The sequence below is a fragment of the Pleurodeles waltl genome, chromosome 10 (assembly GCF_031143425.1).
Source record: "Pleurodeles waltl isolate 20211129_DDA chromosome 10, aPleWal1.hap1.20221129, whole genome shotgun sequence".
NCBI classification, from domain to species: domain Eukaryota; kingdom Metazoa; phylum Chordata; class Amphibia; order Caudata; family Salamandridae; genus Pleurodeles; species Pleurodeles waltl.
Window position 1 is genome coordinate 452,933,452 of NC_090449.1, and position 21,186 is coordinate 452,954,637.

General features: G+C 43.9%; 1 protein-coding gene across 6 annotated transcripts in view; it reads left to right on the top strand.

Moving 5' to 3' along the window:
- The window catches only part of SLC4A2 (solute carrier family 4 member 2), a 2,186,615-nt gene that overhangs the window by 922,735 nt on the left and 1,242,694 nt on the right, over positions 1-21,186 (top strand). The window lies entirely within an intron of this gene.

A 21,186-nucleotide genomic window follows, 5' to 3' on the forward strand; every position in this document is an offset into this window, starting at 1 on the left:
CTGGTTGCAAAAAAATGAAAATGTACAGATTCCAGAGTTGGGGCTGTAATACATTTGCAACTATGAATGTTTAAAACAAAGTTTGTTGGGGAGTAGGTGGACGACTAAGGGACAACAGCCAGCTCTCAAGCAAAAACATTTCATTTTAAAATGCAGCATGTTTCCTTTAAAAACAAAAAATACAGGCTACTTTTTTTAAAGTGTACTTTTTTTTAAATGTGATCAAAGACATAGTGATCTGTTGATGCCAGCTGGCCACCATCCATCCCTGGAATGGCATCCAATCATAGTGAATTGCAATTTGCGTCTTAGCTCATGAATATTGATGAGGTATGTCAGATTGTGACCTGCTACAATCTGCAATTTTGTACACAAGCCTATTGATACATAGGTCAGTTGGCAACATTTGTTTCCTTTCCGAAAAAGTTGGTGCATAGTTTGCAACCACTTTTTGCCAATGAATAGTTGATACATCAGGCACTTAGCATTTAAGATAAAACAAGATCATTAAAATATCTATTGGTAGTTATATGTAATCAGATTATAGGTACTACAAAACCTTTCAGTTTCCATTAAAAGAATGCACTGCAGAACACAGCTGATAACACCCTTACATTACCTCTCAAAAAGAATACATATTTATCACCATAAAGCCTCAAATAACTCAATAAATTACAGCTATTTACTGGCCCCCAAACAGCCTTTAGAATTGGTGATTATCCAATTGCACATATTTACATTTATTTTAGGTAGCAGGCACCCTGGCATAAAGGCTTGTTTCTTCTTCTGATGTCTACCCCTACCTTGATTTAAGAGAACCAGAGACCACATCCCTTCCTTTCAGCCAGAGGGACCCGAAAGTCACCATTACCCATTCTGGAATAGTTGTTTCTTCTCCATGGGCTCAGAGTGGGAATGGTCTGGAATGGTATTCACAAAAGACAAGAGATCCAGAAAAAGGCTAAGGAAATCTATCAGATTAAAATGTTAATACATAAATGTAAGATATGTAGAAATCTGTGTGGTAAACACAGATTACGCTTGTTAGACTTCATTCTGAGATGGGGAACTCAAGAGAAGGTTCCCTAACTCGGAAACACTGAGTTAGTGGTAATTACCATGTGCACCAATTATAGTCCAAATATTACATGACATCAAAGTGTGGGCTTCGTCTCTAAATCGGTCTTTGTGCTCCTGTAATGATGATATCCATACAGGCACATAGGATCTGCCATAAGGCAATCTGCTTCCCCTGTAGAGCTTAGTATGAAACAATCCCTATGCTGCTTATGTGTTTGCTTCCAAGTCTAAACAGTCCCATCATTGTGACTCCTCCCTCCTGCTATCAGTCTCCCGAATTAGAAAGACTCCGTGAGATGGTGTGGTTTAGGGGGTGGGGGTGTGGTGTTCCTTTTCTTTTTGTTGCTTTCTTTGTTGGGAATTTACTTTCGTGGCCTACACAAGATAGAGGGCCATTCTATGTTTAGGAAGGCTAATGAAATTAATATGTTTTATTGATTATCTTCATATATTTCTTGTTGTTTTTCAGTTCAGAATCAGTATGCCTTAGGGTGTTCATTTAAATTTATACATAAATATTCAACTCAGTTTATATCTTGAATATGTAGGTTTTCAATGTATTTACTGGGTGCTCTTAGTTACTAAGCACAGGGGGGCAAATTCACAAAGGTAAACTTACTCTTTTGTAGGTTTAATATTTTTTTGGTATTCACAAACTACGAGTTTAATGTTATTATTAGTAATTTTACAACTGCAGACAGGCCTATCGTTTTATGTGCAGAGTCTTCGCCACAAGTGTGGAATTTCCAGAGAGGCAAAAAAAATTACTATTAGTAAAATTAAACTTGCAATTTGTGAATACCACAAAAATTAGTAAACTTACCCAAAAGTGTAAGTTCACCACTGTGAATTTGGCCCAGGGTCTGTGGCAATTTTAGAAGAAATTTGGGCGGAATAATAGGTTATGGCTCTTGTCCTTTGGTGATAGAGCATTTTCACCTGAGGCAGAGCAAAGGAGTCTGCCACCTGACCTGTGGGTAGACTTAGTGGTAGCTCAACTGTGTAGAGCCTGAAGGTATGCATTATGTCTAACCAGAGATATACCTCTGCTGTCCAAAGTGAGGGCCTCTATGATCAGGTTCTCAGAGTTAATTTCAATATAGACATAGATATAGTAGGTCAGCGACTCCCTACCCACTGCGTCTGATAGTACCTCAACTGTGACTCTCCACACCGATCTCTGCACAGGGGATCCCACCCATTTTAGCATGCAGCATTCCAGGGAGTGGGCTGAAAAGAATCTGGCCAGATGAGAGACAGCCAGTTACTTAGCGAGGGGGACATCTGCCACCAACCCCTGTCGACTCTACTAAATGTGTTGTGAGTAGGTGAGTGGCATTTGAAACTCCCTTGACGTGGGGTGAAGTGCACGACGCGTGGGGTGAAGTGCACGCCAGGCGTCAGTCAAACCCAAATCTTGCATCAGCTCCCCCAGGGCTGTAGTCATGCATGGTTTAATGCCCGCCTGTGGCGGCACCCTCTCGAGGTCCCCATCAATCACACAGTTAAAGTCACCCAGCCACAAGAGGGGCACATCTGCATCTTGACTGGCCAAGTCTGTATCCTGTAAAAGAAGCATGAGTCATCCACATTAGGAACATAGGCGTTGAGCAGGAACAGAGCCTTCCCATCAAGCCTACCCTGCAGCAGTACATATCTTCCTTCATCAGTAGCCTCCACGTAAGTAAGGGAAAATTGTATAACTGGTGCCACCTAGGCTAGCACCCCCTTGGCATATGTAGAGTAGGAAGTATGAAAAACTTGATGTCTTCACTTCTTAGCCACTCTGCCTATGCATCATCTAAGTGCCTCTCCTGTAAGCATGCAATGGTGATTTTATGACGCTTCAGGAAGGAGAGCACTGTGTACCGCCTAGTGTAGGACCCCAGCCTGTGGATGTTCATTATTTAAGAAGTGATATTCATCTCCCATATCTATGCCGCTGCAGGGTAAGAAACACCCTGTGCCAATCATCACTGTGAGAACCCCCCAGGCTGCTGAAAATCAAACATTAACAGTAAAACCTTAACAGACAATGCCCCCTCAACGAACAGACATAGTGTAACAGTAGACCTATATGTGCCCACCCAGTACATGTGCCAGGATCAACTCATCATCCCTTACTTTGTCCAACAGAAACAGGACCCCAAACACAAAACTCCCCCCCTACTCCCCCACCGCCACCCCGACTGCAAGCACTAACAAAATCACTCTCCCGGGGGGCTGCAGTCCATTGTAACAGTGGGGTTGCCAGGCACCAGACAGGTTGAGGGAAGAGCTTGTAGCTCCCCCATGTGTTCACTGGGCAGCACCCTCTGATATCTGCCTGGTGCCAGCTTTCTGGATCGTGAGTGACTCGGGGCAAAGCCGATGAGACAGAATCTGATGCCTTCCCCTTCAAAAGAGACCAGCTCTACCAAAAACCATGGACAGGCCTAGTCATCGAGCCAGAACTTTCATGCCCTCCTGGCCGCAGGGTAGCTGTTTTGTCCCATATCTCCAGCCATTCCCAGACCCCCTCTGGTTCCTCAAAATGTATGTCTTCCATGCGAGATGACCTTTAATTTTGAGCGGTACAAAAGCATGTACTTCAGCTGCAGTGCATGTAGTTTCTGTTTCACAGCCAGGAACAATTTCCGCTGCTTCTGCATCTTTCTAGTGTAGTCCGTGTAAATGGCAATCTTGCTGTTTTTTAACAGAGGGACTGCTCGCTTCCTGGCAGTACGCAATATGCAATCCCTGTCTCGATAGTTCAGCATCTTAGAGATGATGGCCTTTGGAGGAGCACCAGGGGTCGGAGGCAGCACAAAGCCAAGGGGGCACTCAGAACCATGAGAAAATCTGAAAAACCAGTCAGTCAGAGCTGCCCCTTCACTCAGTTCTTCAAGAAGGCCTTCGCTGATGCCCCTCAGGGAACTCCAGCACGTGAATGTTGTGGCAGCCATGTCTCTCTGCATTCTTCACCCTGTGTTCAAAGTCCCGGCTAATTGTCAGCAGAGCCATCTGTTGCTTAAGGGAGGACACATCTCCTTGCAGAATCACAATATTAATGTTAGAAATTGGGTCTCCAGTTGGCAGTGGTATGCACCCTGACCAAGTAGTGTCAATCCTAGTCAGAGTATTTCAAATACACAACCCAAATCAACCTGTGCTCAGCCTATGGTAGCTTGTCACAGAGCAGGGAGGTTTAACTTAGAAGGCAATGTGTAAAGCATTTGTGCAACACACATGCAGCAATCTCAACAAAAACTCCACAAAAAGACTTCACACGTGTATGAAAAAATAGGGATTAATTATCTGAATAGGTCAAGCCCGAAACAACAAAAATCCAATGAACATTCACTTTTAAAAAGTTGTCAAGAATAAGTGCATTTTCATCATCATCAACACAAGCTTTATTCGGTCAACAGGCCATCAAAGCAACACAACAATATAAATATCATTAAAAAAACGAATAAAACATTTACATTCCTGGATTAAAACTAGTAATTAACAAATACTCTTTAAAACCCAGTTGCCCAGTTAAAACCCATACAGTCAATCTTCATTACTCCTTATTTACAAAGGTATTACGTATATGCCATGCTGCTACTAAAAACGTACTAACAGCAAAATTTAACACGTTAGACCCGTTTTTTTTTTTTTTTAATTCTCAAAGCTATAACACATTTATTCATCCTCATTTACCGACAGATTTTACAAATCCCTTTGGACCTTGGGGATGAATAAGCAGGGCAAAAAAACATAAAATGTTCAACTGTTTCGGAGGCGCCACCACACACAGGGCATATATCAGAAGTGGCGGTTTGTCCCCAACTACTCGTCAAAGACTTCAAAGGCAAGGACCCAAAACGAAATCTAGCATATAAACCTTTGCCTAGTAGATTAGGTATCATATCTAGGTAGGGTTCAAACTGTGGATACCACTTAAAATCAATAAAAAGGTTAGTTAATCGACCATGGGATTTACGACAAATATAATCATTTCTTACATGGGACCAATATACAGATTTCAAGACTTTTATGTGAGATTTCTCTAAAATATGGGGATTCTCCCAGAAATCTCCTAGGCCCGGAGTGCGAAACCAGTTGGATACATGCTTAACCCAAGGGATAGTAGCCGAATTTGGTCTCCTTAACAATTCAAGAAGTGAGGTCTTGAAAATATCCAATTCAGGAACAGTCCAAAGCCTTACCCAATATAGTAGAGGTCTTAGGGCAATTAAATCAGCTATTCGATTTAAACCCAAGTCGAAACACATTGGGGTCAATGGTGTACTATGAGGGCACGCAACCAGAGCCCTCCCAAAATTATTCTCACCCACAGTTAATCTGTTACTTTTGGAGGGGCCCCATACCTCTGCACCATGCCACATAGATCTTAATCGCTGGGGATACAGCTTTAGTGGTCGTACTCTTATAAAAGTGCAATATAGTCGCCGCTCTATCTTGTAGAGGTCCCATACTTTTATTAATCTGATCATCCCAGTGTACTTTACTTGATAGCCTCACGCCCAGCTCATCAATGGAACTAACCTTACTCAAGGGGGCTCCATCCAGTGTAATAGTACATTTCTTACGAGGTCCAGAATGGAATACCATCAATTTGGTTTTATTAAAATTCAACTCCAGACCATAGTTCTGACAAAATAGGTTAAATCTATCGACAAGAATTTGTAGGCCTATTGGGGTCTTTGAGATAAGGAATGGATCATCAGCAAAAAGAAGAATGGGATTTTCTGGGCATTTAATGTGAGGGCATCATTCTGACAGGAGAGCATGTCCTGTACCACCTAATAAATAAAAAGGGAAAACAAAAGTGGAGCCATTACTCAGCCCTGGCGAACTCCCCTATGAATGGGGATTTTTCCAGTCAGCTCACCTTGGTTACCTCATCTCAATTGCGCGTATGTGTCTTCATGCAGCCACTTTAAAATTTGAATTATACTAACTGGGGTCCCTATTGTATACAACACTTCCCATAGTTTTTCTCTAGGGACCTACTCAAAAGCAGATCGCAAATCAACGAAAACAACATACAAGGGTTGCTTGACGAGGACTACATATTTCCAATGTAGAACAGCCAGCCTAAAAACCTGATCCACCGTACTGATCTTGGGTCGAAACCCCGCCTGGAGAGGAGAAAGGATCTGATGGTCAATGACCCAGCTTGTTAATCTTCCTAGAAGTTGTTTTGCAAAAATCTTTTGTAGGTTATCTATAAGACTAATCGGTCTATAATTAGTTGGAAGATATACCTGACCCTTTTTATAAATAGGAAGAATTTCAGCCCCCTTCCACGTAATCGGGATTTGACCCTCCTTTGCAATTTTATTCAAAAGTAAATTTATATACCAGGTCCATATAACTGGTTCAGATCTGTAAAGATCACCTGGGATCTTATCCGGTCCTGGGGCTTTACCTGGTTTAAGAGAGTTAATTGCATCAAGAGTTTCTTCCATAGAAAAATAAATAAAATCCTCATGGTCATAAAGACCCTCTCCTAATAAATCGGTGGCAGGATTCACATCTAGCGATGACGAAAGGCCCTGTTTCACATCATAAGTATCAATAGCCAACGAGATGCCAGACTTGGCATAGAGGCAAGAGAAATGGTCCACCCAGCTTTCTGGTTGTATATAATTCCTAATAGTATTCCTGCCCCCTCTGTGTCGTTTAGACAGCAATTCCCAAAACAACATATTGTTGTTTGATTTCAAAGCATCCACTTGTTCCTGCCAGATGGAATCTTCCCAGGATTTTTTCGCTCGTAGAGTGGCCTCCTTATAATCCCGTCTAGCCTGTTGTATCTCCCCCAAAGACCCAATCATAATGGCTTTTTTTAACCCAGACTTTGCCCTAAAACAGCCATCATCGAACCATCCATTGCTTACCAAATCTCCACCACGCTATCTTGCCCCAACTTTTTTATAAAAAAAAAACTTTGCATTTGTGTGCAAACTAAGAAGAGGAATATCATTGGGATCCTGTTCTTCATAGACTGCCAGGTTATCTATAAACAATTGGTAAATCCCACATAACAGATAAGGATTAGACATCACCTTTGGCCACCCAACCTTCGTAGAGCTGTTATTCAAGCTTGGAAATGGGATCACTGTATATTGGTTGTTAGAGGTCCTCCTAAAAACATCGCCTAAAAGGGTAAGGAGCAGGGGATAATGATCACTCTCGCATCTGGAGTCCACCCTCATATCCCTCAACAGGGACCATAATCTCACATCCACCAGAAAGTAGTCGATAGCACTTGACGACCTACCACGTTTAAATGTGTGTGAAGTATTTATATCAGAGGGCATACGATCATTACAGGCCCTGAGGCCATACTTTAAGCATAAAGATGCCAACTGCAGAGCCACTCGAGAATGCGTACAGTAATGAAGACCAATTAAGTGTGGAATACCCCATAATTCGTCCTCCTCAACCGTTAAACCACTAAGCAATGCAGAGGGTTCAAAAGTACAATTCAAGTCTCCCGCTATAATCAATGTAGACGAGGATTGTAAAGTATCTAAAAAGTCAGCTAATAATACTAAAATCTGGGACTCAGAACCTTGTGGGACTGATTGGGCATAAACATTAATAAGAATAATATTAAAGTTTTTTTTAAACAAAATTTGCAAACCCATTAAATCGACACAATCAATATCTAAAATTTTGTAATCACATTGCAATTTCTTATTTAAAAGAATTAAAAGACCTCCTTTGGCACGGCCTATCGCCTTCACCGATGATTGAGCAGGAATATTAAATGAAAGGAAGCCGTCTATATTGATGAAGTCCTCTGCCCAGGTTTCCTGGAATAGACAGATATCTAGAGTATTTATATATGCAATCCAATCTGGATCATCCAGTTTCCTCGCAAGACCAGCTAAATTCCAGGTCATTATTGATAAGCCAAAATTATCAGGCTAAATTCCATATATCTGGGGGCTGACCTCCTCCTTGATAATCTCCTCCTCAGTGGTCCCAATAGGTCAGTTCTTATATAAAACCACAGAATTAGCCCTATTGAGTACTTCCTGTGCTGTGGTTAGTCATACAGGATTGGGCCGCAGATTTACAACTGCCGCCAGGGAATCCCTCTCTTGTCGATGAATCATACGTCCATATGTAGGAGACTGGCAAACATCAACGGGTTTCAGCGCCCTATACTGGCGAATACGTAAGTCAAAGGCTATAAGTTGATCCACCAATACCTTGGCAAAAAACTGGATAGAAATTATATCATAGTTAGACTCAGGGGGGCTACATCTCTTTGCTTTGGAAATATCAGAGCGAATGACTGAAAGGCAGTTCCGTCGGAAACGTAACCAATGGATGACCTTATTAATCCGAGACTCCTGATCCTCAACTGAGCCTAGTGGCAACTTAGGAACATCAATCATAAAAATGATATTATCTCTGCACTTTATACCTAGATTTTTTGTCATAAGTGCTGGCCCACTAGATTCATTACCAGGGGGAGAATCAATGATGGTGGGAAGTTCTAATAACCCATTCACAGTGATAAGGGTATCAGCCCCGTTAACTACTGGGTTAACAGTAACATTGCACCCCCTTGATCTTTGCCTATCTGGGGGGGGCATTGAAATGAGCGGATTTACAGACAGGACTCTCCATTGGATCCTTGCTCGTAAATATACTATTGGATCCCCATCTCTTGTTCGTAAGATTATTTAGAAGATTTGGTTGATGGTCCTCTAAGCCAAGCAAGGGCGGTCCCTCACACTGGGGGAAGTTTGCTATCCCCCAAAGGGGGGTGGTAGAAAGTATAGTTGGCTTAGTCACAACAGACTTGACATCCCCCTTTTCCACCACCTTACCCTGTTGACAATTACATCCACACTGATATGCCATTTTACCCTTCATTAGTTTTGCTAGTTGCAAGACCAAACACCTGACTTCATCAACCCTATGTAAAATAAGGGCCATATTATCTTCACTAACAGATGACTCCAAACCATTCGTTAAAATAGGACAATTAGATGAAATAACATTAGATGAAATAACATCCTCAATAGCAGGTTCGGGCAAGAATTGCACATGATCCATAAATAAGTCACTTCCCTGAGCCAGGGGGCCAAACCGTTTAGTACATATTATATTGGGAATCACCCTTATCTCAGGGCTAAGTGGGAGAGGTACAGTTGTTACATCTTCTATGGGAGTTGCCCCCCGTCTGGGCGAGGAAATGGAAGCACTACACGGGAATCCTTGAGATGGGGATAAAGTAATAGAACTTGTATTAGGCAATCTTTCCCAACCATCATCCTTGGTGACAAGGTCTATAGTTTGACTGCTCTTCTTTCTAGTAAAAATCTATGGTATTTTCCTGGCTTGAGTTGGAGCCTTCTTTAAAGACAAACCTCCATTGGTATCTATATCTGAATCACCTTTCAAAATGGCCTCAACTTCCTCGTGTAATAAATCGATCTCATCTAGTGCTTTTGGGCCACATCCCGTAGCCATAACTGATTTCCTGGGAAGGGTTTTCTGTTTTTTTAATCATTCAAGGGCACGGGCAAATCCGCAGCCTTTATTTTCCCCATAATACTAAAATGGATGATAATAAATAGCAGCCTGGTAAAAGAAGAAAGGAAACCACAGGCTCTTACTTAAAACTTAGTCCTTCTGTCAGATTGTTGCGCCCTGCCTGGCCTTGATCGGCCGATGACGGGCAAAGACGGGCCTGTCTTGGACCGGACTTCGCCCGGGCATGCGCACGTCCCGCGAGGGATCGCGTCAATTTCTGCTGCCAGCCGGGGCAAAGGTTGCTGGGAAATGGAGTCCTCCCCGGGCGATGTCAGAACTGCAAACAACGCGTCCCGCGAGGGAACGCGTCAATTTATGCTGCCAGCCGGGACCAAGATTGGCGGGAAATGGAGTCCTCCCCGGGCGATGTCAGAACTGCAAACAAGTGCATTTTGTATGGGGCTTGTTTTAGAGCCTTTACGGTAGTTTGGAAGAGTATGTGTGTCCTTTAGCGTAGAGCGCAGTGAAGACTTGTCAGGGCAGTTCAGGACTGGCCCGAGTATGGAATTCACATCGCAAGAGGTGTTTGACCTTTTACTCCAGAGAGCTCAACAGAAGCTCTAAGGTCGCTTGGGCCTCTGTCATTAGGAAATACAATGCCACAGCCGCAGGCTAAAGGTGAGGTGGGCCGACACTGTGGCAGGAAGCAGGGTTACGCCCGAGTGCGGTTTGCAAGCCAGGGAAGTGCAAGTGTATGCAGCACGTCTCTGTTACCTGGCAACATGGGCGGTCGTCTGAAAGGAAGTCTCTCCGAAGTCCTTGCAAAGCGAGCGGTGAGCTGCAACAAATCTGCTCTGAAGACTTGGCAAAGCTGGCAGTAGGCTGCAATGAAGCCACTCCGAAGTCCTAGTAAAGTGGGTGGTAGCCTGAAATGAAGCCGCACCGAAGTCTTGGCACAACGGGCGGCAGGCTTAAATGAAGCTGCTCTGAGGTTTTTGATGTCCCGGAGACCTTTAGTTGAACTGGTGGCTTGTCAGCAAGCCCTTGGAGTTATTCTGGAGGCAGTTCTTGGTTCTTTATCTGCAGGGAAGAGGTCAGCAAACAGCAGAGCAGCCCAGTAAAGCAGGATAGCAGTCCCTTGAAACTGTCAGGCACAGCAAAGTGGTGATCCTCGAGCACAGCAGCCTTCCCTCAGCAGGGTTCTATCTTAGATCCAGAAGTGTACTGATTTAGGGGGTCAGATACCCAGTACTTATACTTAAAAGCTCCTTCCATGTTGGGGATGACTTCAGAAGGTTTCTCTGAAGTGCACAGGTCCCCCTTTCAGCCCAGCCCCGGCTCCAGACAATCCGTGGGAGATAATCAGCCTGTTTATGTGGGCTTGGTCACTACCCTCTGAAGTGTAAGTGTGAGCCCTTCCCAACCTCCTCCCCAAGCAGACATATCAGTATGCAGATGAATGGAGATGCAGTTGAGTATCCTGTGTTTTGAGTGTCTGGAGGGAATGCCCAAGTGCATCTTTCCAGGTCAGATGTGTTTTGGAGACAGGCTGTTGCCACATAGGGCAGTGAGAACAGAGAAATTCCCATTTTCTGAAAGTGGCATTTCTAAAATAGTAATAATAAATCTAACTTTACCAATATCAAGGATTTATCTTTACCCTTCCACTGATACTAAAGATGGTGTAGCTACTCCTCTCTGATCAGAAATTACAGTTTTAAAGTATTTTAAGGAATTCTCAATGCTTTCCTTTGAGGAGGGCAGGCCTCACAGTAATGAAATATGACTTTGGGAGTTTTTCATTAAAATAACATGTAAACTTATGAGTATAGGTCCTGCCTTTTACTTACATGGAACCCTGCCCTGTAGGCTACCTAGGGCCTACTTTACGGGTGGCTTATATGCAAGAAAACACAAGCTTAAGGTTTGGCAAGAGACTTTTAATGCAAAGTCAAGGTGGCAGTGAGGCTGCACACACAGGCTCTGCAGTGGCAGGCCTGAGACATGTTTACAGGGCTAAGTAAGTGTGTGGCATAATCGGTACTGCTGGCCCATCAGTAACATTTAATTTACAGGCCCTGGGTATATGGTATACCACTTTACAAGGGACTTAGATGCAAATTAAACATGCAATTTGTGGATACACCAGTGTTACCATGTTTAGGGGAGAAGCACATGCACTTTAGCAATGGTTAACAGTGTTAAAGTGCTCTGAGTCCTAAGGACAACAAAACGTTACAGCAACAAAACAGGAGGTAAAGGGAAAACATCTGGGGTAAGGCCACCCTAAGGATGCCAGATCTAACAATTACCCTCCTCCGTGGTCACCTTATCAGATGCTTTCCATAGGCCAGCCCTGGGCAGATTAACCTCAATAGAAATGGTTTTGATTCTTTTGCTTAAGGGCCATTTGAAAGACCTGAGTAGTCCCCCGCAACTTCACCCTTGAGGGCTCCAGCTCGTGCTCTGTGAACGCACATGCAGAATCTGCACCTCCTTGGCGAGTAAGCCGCTGAGATGGCTGCGGAGGTGTTGTATGATGGTTTTGTTGGAGTGTGAGAGTGCTGACCTGTCCTTCCCCTTGGTTGCCACACCCTAGGTCAGAACATGGCTCCTACAATACTGTGCATCCTCCAAACAGCAACCCTTGGGCTCCTAGACCAGGCCGAGACCCTCACGTCAGCCAGCCGAACAGAGGAGCAGAAGCAGCATACCCATGCTGCATTTCTGCAGCAGGCAGAGTAACCATTCCCCACCTGGATTTGTTACTCAGTCACAGCCCTCTGGGTGCCACTGCACTTGCCACCAAGATTCTGCATCTGGAAGCCTCCTGCATGGGCAGTCAATTCACAATTCCAGGCTACGAATACCTAAGATCACCCAAGAGGTCATTTGGCACTTAAAAAGGTCACTCTAGGCCTCCGTGATCGCATCTCCCACCCATAGCTGATCAATAGACTGTGTAAGGACCAGGCCAAGTCCCGCCGGGCACCCGCCACCTCCAGGCCCAGTCATCTACATGAAGCGCTCATTGTCTCGACTCCAGGATAGGACCCACTTTCATGTCAGAGCCAAGTCCAGCCAAACCAAGCCTCAGTGGCCCCAACGCAGCCCAAGGCCCATGTGCAACTTAGCGCCCCCTCACCCCGGACTACATCTGTCCCAGGCACATCCAGTCCCCAGATGCTGTGCCCCCGCCTGTCTCCGAGCCCAGGCTCACTTCAGTTGCGATGGAAGCTGGGGTCAAGCAACTCCCTCTCCACAGCCAGGAGGCCGCCACCCCAGTGCCCCAAGGAATGGGATGGGGGGTGCCCATTGTCTCTCTGCTTCACTTCATCCTGCCCAGCCCAGGCCGTAGGGCAAAACCAGTGTCCGCACGGCCCTGGCTGCAAACAGCTCTCGACACTCTCTGCTGAGAGGTCTTTCACTTCTGGGCAGTCTTGTCGCTCTGGCTAGACGGTGCCACCCGAGATGAGCTTCCTGGGGGTGGGCATGGCCCCCAAGTGGGCGATCAACAGTCCAGGGTGGTCTCCGAACGGCGAACCCTGCTGCTTCTCACCTCAAGCACCAAAGGCCGACCATGCTACAACAGGCTTCAGCCACTCAGCAGTTCTTTCTGTCTCATTGACTACAAGCTCCCACCGTGCAGTCCAGCAACACACAGGCAGGCGTCACCCTCCGATCACAGAAGGGTCTGGTGCCTGTACTCCACCCCCAGATGGCAGGGTGAAGCAGGATTCGGCAGTTGGACCAGGAGCCAGAAAATGTACGCACTGATTGCCCTCACTTGTTCCACTGTTACAATGAGAAGATGGTAGCAATGTAGTCTGCGTAGTATCTCTCTTGTGTCCCATTCAAGATTTTCCCTTTCTCTACTTCAGGCCAGGCTAATTGCAATAAGTAGCAAAGACATTTATGATCAACCATTATAGAGACTATGGGGGTCATTCTAACTTCGGCGGGCGGCGGAGGCCGCCTGCCAAAGTTCCCCCGCCAGAATACCGCTGCGCGGTCAAATGACCACCGCGGTAATTCTGGCTTTCCCACTGGGCGGGCGGGCGACCGCCAAAAGGCCGCCCGCCCAGCGGGAAAGCACCAGCAACGAGGATGCCGGCTCCGAATGGAGGTGGCGGAGTTGCTGGTGTGCGACGGGTGCAGTTGCACCCGTTGCGATTTTCAGTGTCTGCCACGCAGACACTGAAAATCAATGTGGGGCCCTGTTAGGGGGCCCCTGCAGTGCCCATGCCAGTGGCATGGGCACTGCAGGGGCCCCCAGGGGCCCCACGACACCCGTTCCCGCCAGCCAGGTTCTGGCGGTGAAAACCGCCAGAACCAGGCTGGCGGGAAGGGGGTCGGAATCAAGCAGCGCCGCCGTGGAGGATTCCCTGGGGCAGCGGGAAGCCGGCGGGAAACCGTCAGCTTCCCTTTTCTGACCGCGGCTTTACCGCCGCGGTCAGAATGCCCCCGGAAGCACCACCAGCCTGTTGGCGGTGCTTCCGTTGCCCTCCACCCTGGCGGTCATAGACCGCCAGGGTTGGAATGAGGGCCTATGTTTATTCTTCTCAAAGGAAGTTTGGAGAAATGCATCACAAATGTTGCATTTTGTAATGCATATTGTCCCTGCAGGATTAAAAAAAAAAATTTAGTGGATTTCATACTTTATTCTGCGGGTTTCAAAACAGAATTGAAAAATGGGTTGTTGAGATTATAGCATATGTTATTAAGAGGCACTCTTAATTTTCAGGGCATTTCCCGTCAGCCACACATTCTATGTGTTCTGAGGCTTGAAGGAGTAATTGTATCTTTTGCATGCTAGATCGCTATTCATTTCAAAAGCTATTTCAAGGCAACTACCTTTTTTGTTAATTCACTTTGCCAGGTGCTTCCTGAATGGATGTGGCTCGGTCATTTTGTCTGAGAACTGATCATTGTGGGATGCTAACTGCTAAGATTTTATTTTAATTTGGAATATTGAGGATTTCTGGCAGACTAATTAACAGATAGTAGTATTGCTGACTTACTGTAACTCACTAATTCAATCTCAGGAGGAATGGAAGATGCAGTAATCATCAAACCTCAGACTTTCCAGTCACACGTCCCAAAATTAGGCGTGCTAACCTACTAGGATCAGTATTCCAAGACCTGTACGTGTGTTTACTGCCCTAAACAAGTTTATGTCTCAGCATCCTGATGAGAAGACTGAAAACGTCCCGTTGGTTAACATGCAGTCGCGTCCTTCTGAAGATGGAATAAAAAATATTTTATTGTCATTTTACAGAAAGAATTTTCATAGAATTAGCAAGAAGGATGTTTGTCGTGAAACCTCTTGCAGAATCTTTCTAAAGCGCTGTGTACTGAAATCTGTAGAAGCACTGTCAATTCACTATTTCCACTTTTTAAAGATCTGTCCCCCCCACACACACCCCAGAGTTCGGGTTTAGTTTTGCCACTGGCTGGCAGGCACGCAGAGAATGTTTGGAGGAGGCAGGAGTGTAAAAAAGTAATTATGTAGGGTTTCAGTGATGAAAAACACCTGGAGTGAAAAAGGTGGGGTGAAGAACCCTTGGAGTAAGTAAATATAAGAAGTGACAGAGCTGTGCAGGTTGTGTTAGGAACTAGTAGACATGAGTGGTGGGATGAAGACCTGATGAAATTAAGTGAGTTGGCCAAATAACACAGAACTGGTGGATAATATGTCACTGGGAAAGAAGATAGGTTCATAAATGAACACTGAAGCAAGTAGTAAGTGGAGAACCATTAGGATAGCTAAAATAAAGACTAGATCACTTGGAAGGTATCAACCTTGCCAGTGCCCAACTCCTCACAAGCAGTTCAGTTTTCCCTCATAAGGACCATGAGTTTGCTCCTTCATTCAGATCCACTATCTCTTCTCTGCCTTAAATGGCATTGCTGTGTCCACAAAGCATGTTGTTCTTTACTTATATTTTGAGAGGCGCTCTGCTTCTGGCTTCCACCCGAACATTCCCGGGCTCTCATTAAATTTGCTGAAGGCAAATGATTGGAAAGTGAATTCGGCTGACTCAGAATGTAATACTGAAAATACTGGAGGCATGTCACTGTGTCAGTTTTTTCTGTATTTTTGCTGTTTTGTACACCAAGACGCATCTTAAGGTGCCAATACCAAGAGAACTCCTAAAGTATTTTTGTGAGCATTTACTGGGCAATGCAGCAGCTCAACTCCGTAACTAGCTCTTGGGGACCTTGGTGAGAGGTACCGATAAGCAACATCATAATTCAGCTGAGTGACAGCAGCGAGCCGTGCACGTCTCTTTGGCCGGCTGTTTTGCAATAGGCAGCCAGACAAGCACATTTTAAACCTCTCTAACCCAGCTATCTTACGCTCTTGAGAGCGTTGAGACAGACAGCTCTCTCCAATGCTGGTGCTTCTCTCATGAGAGCAGCACCAGGATTGGTTAGGGGAGTTGACTGGGTAGCACACTGGAGGCAAAGCAGAGAACAACAACACCAGAGCAAGGAGAACGTTTGTGCAGCTAGCAAGAAAAATAAGAGCATATTTCTTTTATTTATTATTAAATAGTTATATAGATATCTATATATCACCTACTGGCAGTCACCTGTAGTTAGTTATAGTTAGGACCATGTTTCCATAGAAAAAGTGTTTTTTGACTTGACTATATCTTTGGCACCATTTGACAAATCCTTACAAAATTTTCCATAAAAAGTGTCCTGGATATTCTTGCTGCGTACGGGAAGTTTCAGGTGATCTGTCAAGCGGTGGCAGAGAAAAAGGAGACTCAAAAAACGTTGTGTTTCCCATGTTAATTCCCATAGGACCTGTCAACACATCCACAGCCCGAACCACTGGATGGAATTACACCAAATTTGGCAGAAAGCTAGCTGCCAGTATGCAGATTGTGCTTTTTTGTGATTTGATGTAAATCCGTTCAGTTGTTTCAAGAGATATTTAAGGGCAAATACATTTGTATATCTCTGGCGGCAAATATTTCACAAAATCTGCAAATTGTCATGAATATATGAGCAAAAAGAAGCGTTACAATTGGCTGACTGCATCCTGACTAGAAAGTTAAGACCGCCATTTTATTTCATGGAACACAGTCCCCGGGGGTGAAAATTCAAATTGAAAGTGGCCAGGGTGAAGTACCCTGACCTCAGGGGTGTGATATAGGTGTGTTTTAAGGGCAAAGTATAGGTTTAATATAATTTTTCATCATGGTGCGAGATATTTGTGAAAAATGTTGAATGTTCGCGGATTTCGGTGAATTATTTGCAAAATATTCGCAATTATGGAAATATTTGAAAGAAAAACCACAGACTCATTCATACACTAATTAATAATAATAATAATAATAAATAACTTTATTTCAGCTGAAAGCCATAAAAGTATCCAATAAGCAGCATACCATAGACGAACAATAATAGTTAAAAGATAAAAAGAAGGGTTCCACATAATACATTAAAAAGCCCTAAAATTTCTTCTAAGATCAATTATTAAAACACACAATTATAAAAACAGTACAGGACAGATATCAAGTTTTAAAATACTGTAGACCTATCTATCTTAATTCCACTTAGTAGTCTATTTCTACCTGGAATAATTTGGTCTAAAATAAATTGTTAAAACACACAATTATAACAGCAATACAGGACTAAGATCGATGTTTTTTTTTTTTTTTTAAAGCTAAGCCTTCCTATCTTGGTTTCACTTAGTGATCTACTTTTGCCTAGAGTAATTATGGTTATGACAATCAGTTAGCAGAATTTTCTCTGGTTCTAATAGCCCATGCACTTTGTAGATACCTTGCGACTGCAAAAACTACCTTGTCGCTTGTATCGCTTACCAGGATTCGTAAGGATGTATTGTATTTCCTTATCCCCATTGATCTACATAGAGGAATAATCCACTTCTTCCTAGAAGCCAAATATCTAGGACAAAAGAACATAAAATGTGCAAGTGTCTCTAGTTGCTCGTGACAAAAATGGCAAAAACTCAAGTTATAATCCTCCTTACTCCACCTTGCTGTAAATGTCTTGAGTGGCAGAATCCCTAGCCTAAATTTGATAAAAAGAGTTTTAATATAGGGGGGGTTTATGTTGTCCATATAGGCCTCAAACTTGGGACTACATTTATGGTCTAAAAACTGTAGTGTCCTACTTCCTTGGGCCTTTTTGGTCCAAGTATGCACCAAAATAGTCTCCCAATAGCACCGCCTTATGCTTACTTTTACTTCCTTGGTTAGATTACAAGGATCTCTCCACACCTCGTCCATTTTGATGAATAGGCTCATATCTGATATATTTTAACAAAGGAATTTTTAATGCACCAGCATCCGCTAAAAGCTCAGCTGCTGCTGCTTGGTAGGTGGACAAATATTCGGATGTCCAAAGGCGGGCCCAATACATAAGAGGTCTTAGGGCAATTTCATTATGAATCTAGTTTAGAGCTAAATCAAATCTAAGGGGTGTGAGAGGGGTACTCATTGGCAACCGCAAAAAATTACGCATAAAGCATTTTTCTACCGTCATAAAACTTCTAGAATTACAATACACCCATAGCTCAGCACCATAAGTTGAAGCAGCCACTGCTGCTGCCTTGTATACTATAATGGCAGGTGAGATTTCCCCTTCTGAGATATAAAAAAAAATCCTCCCTATTACTGCTGTCGAAGGACATAAAAACTCTTCCCAATCTGTGCCGACCACTGTTGGTCATCCGCTAGTCTGATCCCCAGATAATCAAATTGACTAACTCTCTCAACCATTTGTCCTGCTATGGTCATTTTCCCCCTAAATGACTGGTGCGGATTGAAGCCCATAAACTTGGTCTTAGTTTAGAAAAAGCATCAAGTTCATTTTGAAGGCCCATTGGGGTTCTTTAAATCAATAAAGTATCATCGGCAAACATTAAAATAGGGACAGGGACTCCTGATAGCTTCGGGGCATCGCGATTACAGTACATCAGCTGGTCTACCACACCGTTGATAAAGAGGTTAAACAGCGTGGGAGCCAAAACGCACCCCTGTTTGACCCCCCTATCAACAGGTATGGCTTCTGTTAGATCTCCACCTTGAGACCAGCGTACCTGGGCGTAAGTACCCTCATGGAGATACTTGATCAATCTCAGCAATTCTTTATAAAGTTGATAGGTCTCCAGAACATTCCACAGTATGTCCTGTGGGACCATATCAAAAGCAGCTTTTAAATCGATAAAGGCCACATACAAGTTGCTCTTATTGAGTGTCAGGTATTTCCAGCAAAGGAGATTAAACCTAAACACCTGGTCTATTGTGCTCACTCCTTTCCTGAATCCTGCCTGAAAGTCGGAAAGGATCTAAGAGTCCTCTATCCATATCTGCAGTCTAGTCAAGACCTGCTTACAGAATACCTTTTGGCTAACATCATTTAAACTTATTGGTCTGTAGTTAATTGGTAATTCCCCTGACCCCTTTTTAAAGACAGGCACTATGATTGCTCCTTGCCATGTTGGGGGAAGCCCACCACCCCTCAGGATCTCGTTACTAAGTGCATTTAGATATAAAGACAAAGTTCTAGGTCGAGACAAATACAAGTCGCCTGGGGTACCATTTAACCCAGTCGCCTTTCCTTTATGTAATGTTTGGAGAGCCAAGGTTGTTTCTTTTAGAGAAAAAAGGTCCAGATCAAAATTAGATGGTATAACTGACCCAGAAGTTGGTGTGTAAGAAATAAAAGGCTCCTCAGATTTTGACAAAGAAACAATATTACTGCTAGTTTGAGCCGCTTTGTACAGATTTCCAAAATGTGACACCCAGATTTCTGGCTGGATTGCTGGGTAGCTCTCCACGTTTTGAGAAGGTCCTTTTCCTGCCACTAGTTTCCAAAACAGTTTTGAGTCCTTCTCATGGAGAGCATCTACCAGAGTATTCCAATGTTTAGTTTTCCACTCTTTTTTGGTATTTTTCAGTACTGTTTTATATGCAATCCTGGTTGGTCTTATCTCTCGGTAATTCCCTACGTTCAGTGCTCCCAATAACTGTGTTTTGGCCTGTCGGCAGGAGCTAGAAAACCATCTCAGTGGTCTATCCCTGGCTTCTACCCACCACCTCACTACCTGAAAATGTGGTCTTAACCGGTTGACCAAAATAATATGCAAATTAATCAAGTCAACCAGTACAGAATCAGTGTACTTCAGGGGGAGAAGCGTCGTTATAACTACTTTGTATATTGATATCTGGAAATTTATATCTTCAGCCACCATTTCCCATCTCACATTTTTATAATCATTTGTTGCGATTAAGACATTACCCTTAACCCACTTAATCAGTGTGTTACAATTGAATGTGGAAGTTGAGAAGGATGTACAGAGAGCTTGGTGGTCACTATCATCTTGTGGAGAGACAACCATATCAATGAGAGAATTCCAGAGTGTATCGTCTACTAAAACATAATCTAGGCGGCTCGAATACGGACCTTTTCTATACGTAGGCAACGCCTGGGATATCTGACTTCATGTTCCCATTTACTATCCTTAGCCCCGTTACTTTTATTAAGTCCTCTAATAGAGCTAGTGCTCCCCCTGTTTTCTTTGTTGCAACCTGGGCCGGGCCTGATCTATCCCATGGGTCTGCAAACTGGATTCCTTCTTGCTGGAAGTCATCCTTGCAACTCAGTTGCAAATTATAGTCTCCCGCAACGATTAAGCCCTGCCCCCCTGGTAGATGATTCAGAAGATCTGTAAGCAGGTTTAGCAGAGCAATGTGGGTCTTTTGCGGGCCAGGTCTAATGTATATATTTACAAATACTATGCGAACAGGCCCCCTTGGACTGCTAAGTTCAACCTCCACGGCTAATATATCCCTAGTGGGGGTATGTAGCTCCTTTGCCTTTGGGAACAGATCGTGCTTTATCCAAGTTATCAAGCCCCCTGATGCCCTACCAGATGGCGATGGGAGCGCAGCCTTCTGGAAGGTCCAATAATCTGCTCTATAAATCGTAGAAGGGACCCATGTCTCCTGTAGTAGAATAATATGATGTTGGTCTATAAAACTGCACCACTCTGGATTGGTTGTTTTTGATAGCACACCTGCCACATTCCAGGATAAGAATTTAATTTGGGGATCATTACCATCCCCAGTATTTTGCAATCTCTCTCTAGTCTTGTTTTTAAAGGGTATAACTCCACAGTCCCTCCCTTCTATTTGGCCATTGCAATAGACTCCTATCTCTGCTCCCGCAATGCCCAATGATAGATTACTTAGGGCACAGGGTTCCAAAGTCTTTTTGCTAAGTATATTATCCCTCCTTGCCTTCACTATGGGGGCTTTGCGTCAGTCCACAATTGAAGTTGAGCTACTGCTACATCCCCGCCTTAAAGTACATGTACTGGGAAGCAATAGATTATTAGGGCTGCCTCTAAAGAACAGATTGGCCATTGATGGGGGGATCGTTTGGATACGAGTCACTTGGGATGAGGTACCAGGTCTCGATTTTTGCTCAAGCGCTAAAAGACCCTTTACTAAGCTCTGGCTGTTCAATTCCAGCCCTCTAAGGTCTGTTTCTGAGCTATCGTTTGAGTATCTCTGAACAGTTGCTATATCATCCCGTATAACGGACCTACATTTCTTTACACCCATT